The sequence below is a fragment of the Cannabis sativa genome, chromosome 2, assembly GCF_029168945.1.
Source record: "Cannabis sativa cultivar Pink pepper isolate KNU-18-1 chromosome 2, ASM2916894v1, whole genome shotgun sequence".
NCBI classification, from domain to species: Eukaryota; Viridiplantae; Streptophyta; class Magnoliopsida; order Rosales; family Cannabaceae; genus Cannabis; species Cannabis sativa.
Genome location: NC_083602.1, coordinates 13,103,186 through 13,108,851, shown reverse-complemented (window position 1 = coordinate 13,108,851; position 5,666 = coordinate 13,103,186). Strand labels below are relative to the sequence as shown.

Sequence of the window (5,666 nt, the reverse complement as noted above, 5' to 3'; positions counted from 1 at the left end):
CAACTTTGTAATGGCATCAACCTCATACACACCAGCTACTTTCTTAGTTTGACTCCTTTCAGTTGGCCACTGCTGATTGTTTAGAGCCATCTCCTCTAATAGATCGTAAGCCTCATTAGCACTCTTTCTCATAAAGGCTCCACCAGCTACTGCATCTATCAGAGTTCTAGTGTTACCAACCAACCCGTTGTAGAAATTGTGGATCAGCATCCACTTCTCTATACCATGATGAGGGCACTTTCTGATCAGATCTTTAAACCTCTCCCAAGACTCATGGAGAGATTCATTATCTTGTTGACAGAAGTTGTTGATTTCTCCTCCCAGCTTTGCAGACTTTGCTGGAGGAAAAAACTTTGACAAGAATTTCGTTGCCAAATCATTTCAGGTGGCAATAGAGTTGGGTGGAAAGGAGTTTAACCAACTCTTGGCTCGTTCTCTGAGCGAATGGGAACAGCCTCAGTCGAATGGCATCATCACTAACTCCATTAACTTTAAAAGTTTCACAAAGTTCCATGAAGTTAGAGAGATGCAGATTAGGATCTTCAGAAGGGAGGCCACCAAACTAAACTGAAGACTACACCATTTAAAGTATGGCAGGTTTGATCTCAAAGTTATTCGCATCCACTGTCAGTGGCCTGAAACATGACTGCACTCCCGTCAGAGTAGGGAGAATGTAATCTCTCAAGCTACAGCCATTAGCTTGATCTTCCACGGCACCACCATTATTTTCGTTATTTGTAGCATTGGCATTCACATTAGCAGCCATGATTTCTGTTGTTTCAGCAGTTGCTGAAACTCCTTCTTGCCTCTTGTTCCTTCGGTTTCTCCTACAAGTTTTCTCAATTTCAAGGTCAATTGGTAGTATAACTGCTTGCCCTTGGTGGCGCATGCACTCAAAATACCTGAAATAGATAAGAACAGTTTTGCAAGAGAAAGGTTAGAAATTCAACAAGAGAAAATATACCAAAGTAGAAGTTAGTATAATTTTGTGTAATATTAATCTTTAAACAATTCCCCGGCAACGGCGCCAAAAAACTTGTTACGAATTTTATGGTTACTACGCAAGTATACGCAATCAAGTAGTATCTCACGCAAGTGAGGTCGAACCACAGGGAATTGGATTAAGTATTACTAAACTATACTTATGATTCTATTTGGTAACATAATAATTTTGCAATTTAAAAGTAAATAACTCAAAAAAATTAAAAAGAATATACGACGATTAATCAAGATGAGAGATTAGGGAGGTGAATCCTGTTGATAAGTCACCAATGTTAATACCTAATTGCTATCCTTATCTTAATGTGAATAATAGATTATAAATTAACCTAACTCTTTTCAGATCTTTTAGGTTCTAAATCTTATGTTCTCTAATTAACTTCTTAATTAAATCAGCATTAAGCAATAATCTATTTGTCACTAAGGCTACGTAAATACTTTCGTTTCACATCAAAACATAGACTATCCAATTTTAGCATTCTCAATTCTCACTTTTCAGATTTCGAATTGAGATCATTAAACATGTAAAAGGTGATCAAACTTGCACATGGAATTAAACATAAATATAGATAGTATTCACAAACACGATGAAGGAATGGCAATTATTTATTAACTAGGCATAAACTTAAACAACATTCATCATCCTCCCTTAATGAGAAATTTAGCTCATAAAAACTTTAAAAACATCCATGATTAATTCAGAATCAAAACTAAACATAAAAGAAGAAATTAAGGGTAAAAGAAAGAAAGTAGATGGTGATATCGCTTCGGGTCTTCAAGATAGCTTCCTCTCCACCTTCATCCACTTTTTAGGTCTTTTTCTGCTTAGGTTGACCTTCAGAGTCGTATTCCTTATATAGGGATGAGAGGTGTGCCTCCAATTGAGAGAAAAATCAAAATTAGGTCAAAACTGTGATTTCCGTACCTAGTCGCGTCTAGCATTTAAGCTGGTCGCGACTATAAACAAAACTCGAAAAACTGAGTTTCTGCAATTCTTGAAGTCGCGACCAGAGTCGCGACCATGAAAAAGGGTCGCGACTACTGACGCGTCTGGAGCTGAATTTTCCAATTTTTTTCCAGTTTATCCCATCTTTTCACCATTTGACTGAATTTGAATTTTAACACCCCGGGAACCTGAAACAATGAAAATCAAGCGTAAAACTGCTCCAAAAGACACCAATAGACGAGAAAATGCTAACTTTAAAGACCCAAAACATAGGCTAAATATAACCTAACAATAATGCACTGCTACAGATTGGAATCAAGGGCTAGAGATCTGAACGGAAGGAGTCATTATATTCCGCTGCACCCAATGTAAGGTTTTCTTAAACCCTTATGTGTTTATTTCATTGTTTTAGAATTCATATTAGGATGTTAATGAAACATATTTGTTAGTAAATCTAGATCCTGGTAAAATATTTCCAACAACTGGCCTCAGAGCCATGGTAATGATTTACTTTCATGAAATATGAATTGAAACGATGTTTGTGTGTGATTTGGATGGTTTCATGTTGATCTGTGTGTTATTTGATGATTTATTGATGTTTGTGAAATTTTTATGAAAAATTATTGAATTTTCGTTCTGGAATTATTTTTGTTGGATAGTTTGGAAAAAATTAAGCAATTCACTTTTTTACAGAATTTAATTTCGATTTTATTTGAATTAGTTATGATTTTTTGAAGTTTTGGATTGCTGCTGCCATCACCTTTTGTGCGTGAAACGAGCCCCTTGCGCCCAAGTTTGTGCGCCTAGATGGTATTTTTTTCGTTTTTCTTCGATTTTTCGTGCTATTTCATGGAATTAACTTTCAATTTTTTGTGTAGTTTTGTATTTTGATTTTTAACTTTCATATTTCAAATCTAATTATCAGAATTAAATTAACTAGTATTTTTTTAAAAATTAATTTAAGATATTAGTGATATTTGAATTTGAAATAGGTAAAAATCTATCTTTTTTGCTTAATTATCTATCTTATTTTTAAAATTTGATTATTTTATCTTATTTTAAATTTAAGGTCTCATATTTATTTGTTTTATTATTATTTAATTGACCTTATTTAAATTTAAAATAAGATTATTTTAATCATGATATTTTGAATAGAAATAGGATATTATGCTAACTTTTAAATTTTGTTATTTTTTTTTTATTATTTAAATTAAATTTTAAAATCTGAAAAATGATATTAAATTATCATTTTATTGTATTGAATATTTAATTTTTTAAAATAACATGAAATTTGAAAGATAGTTAGCATTTTTTTTGAAAAAGATATTTAGGTTAGTTGAAACCTAATTTTTCAAAATTATAGGTTTAATTTTAAATTTTTTATTTATTTTTTACCGAAAAAAAATATTTTCTTATTATTTATTTATTTTCGGATTTTTTTTAAATAAATTAAATTAAATCTAAAATTAAATAAACCCTATATCCAACTATCCAACTTATTGCAGGAGTATGTGTTTTAGCTTGTTTATAAGTTTTATAAAACCTATTATTGATTGATCTAAATTGTCATGGTTAACTTGTTGACAGATCTAATGATCTGATTTTAACCCATGGTTCAATTGTAAATAGGTCAATCAAATAATTTGTAACAGGTAAATTTTACATTCTTCTTTCTTCTATGTATGACCTAGTAACATGATATGATCCATCTAAATCTGTATGCCTGTGTGAGCCTATATGTTTGCTATTGGGCTTAGATGCATATAGGAAGCCCATTTAAGTTTTACTAAGTAAATGGACTAGGTTGCTAAAATAAAATTTGACATAAGTAATTTTATTTAGGCCCAATTAGAATTGGGCTTATTCAATGAATAACAATTGTTTATTTAAAGGTTAAATTCCTCTCCTTTGGGCCTTGTGTGAGAGTTAGGGGGCCAATAGCAGTGGGTACGACATACTGAACCCAGCCCTCCCTCACATGAATTACCCCAATTGTGAAGGCACATTTGCCTTATTTAAATAATTGTATTAGGTTAATTATATTAGTCTAAACTAATTAAAATTGAATTAGCAACATAATTAACTTTTAAAATATATGAAATTTATTTTTCATTTAATATTTTAAAGTTAATTTTAGAAAAACACTTAGTTAATGATATATATTCTAGAGAGTTATTTCTAGTACTAGTTATATTTTCTAATATTTAATTAGGAAAATATTTTAAGTTGAAAATTAATTCTTTATTTTAATTAATTTTGGACCAACTTAATTATAGAATATTTTTCCTAGTAATAAATTAGAATTAATAATTAAGTTTCTTTTATACTTGATTATTTAATTCTTGTATTTAATACATTTAATTAAATTAAAAATTAAATATTTAAGTTTATTTCATTCTTGATAATTAAATATTATTATTTTCATGATATTTAATTAAATAGAAAATTATTTTAAGTTAAAAATCTTAATTTCAGAACAACTTAAATTTGAATAATTTTCAAAAATATATTTTATTTTATTAATCATTTTTTTTTATATTTTCGAAATTGCATTTTTTATTTAAATGCAGAGAAATTTCGAATTTTATTTGAAAAATATATTAAAGTTGAAAATTAATTATTTATTTTAATTAATTTTGGACCAACTTAAATCAATAATTTTTTCATTTAATGATTATTTAAAATAAATGGACTAAAATATATTATAATTATAAAATAAATTAATTAGTCAATGAAAGTCTAGATATATATTATCTCTTTTGCTTGAAGTATTTTTCTAGTGTATTTAATTAAATAGAAAATTAATATTTAAGTTGATTTTCATCATGATACTTAAATATTTGAAATTTTTCTTAATATTTAATTAAATAGGAAAATTATATTTTTTGTTGAAAATTAATTTTTATTACCAACATAAAATTAGAATAATTTTTCAGGATTTATTTTATTTTATTTTAAAGTATTTTCGAAAATTGTATTCTTAGATACTTTAATTTTTCGAAATGCAATATATATTTATAAAAAATTAAATTTGAGTTGTAAATTAATTTGAATTAATTTTGAAACAACTTAAATTGAATAATTTTCTAAATATTTATTGGAAATTATTACTAAGATGGAAAATAATTCATTTTATTTTTCATCATCTAAGTATAATTTTATGAATAATAAATTAAAATTCATATTTAGAATTTTATTCTAAATTGGAAATTTTAATTGAATAAATATATATTAAAATAAATAGATTAAAATAAGTATCAAAGAAAATACAACTCTTTAAAATAATGAGCTTTTAGTTATAAGGATATTCGATCTCCATTGTTGGTCTTACAATAGTTAAATGTTTTCAATATAACCTCGAGACGCTAGACTTCGTCCCCCTTATGGATGGTTATTCGTTGAAAGCATTTAACACCGTAAGATCCCATATGATAAGTATTTTGTAAGTTTTCATCTCTATTAGACTCTCCCCTACGGTGACTACTTAGAGATAAATTTACGAAATATGAAACAATGGTGGAAGCTCATAAAATAAGATAACCTTGACTCTCGCCTACCGGGACAACATTTGATTCTTATTTTGATCGAATAAAAGGTTGCTAGAATGGTTTCCATTTTAGATGAGCTGACAACTCTATTCAATGAATGATACTTTGACTCTCGCCTACCGGGACACTGTATCAGTTTGTTGGAAACCTTAGAAATTATTTAAGATGTGCCT

At 28.3% G+C, this 5,666-nt stretch overlaps 1 non-coding gene across 1 annotated transcript; it reads left to right on the top strand.

Annotated features, from left to right (window-relative positions):
* The first annotated feature begins 220 nt into the window (after positions 1 to 220).
* On the top strand, positions 221 to 327 carry LOC115721510 (small nucleolar RNA R71). Its single transcript, XR_004012529.1, has one exon. It is a non-coding gene; the product is annotated as a small nucleolar RNA R71 (small nucleolar RNA).
* The last annotated feature ends 5,339 nt before the right edge of the window (positions 328 to 5,666 follow it).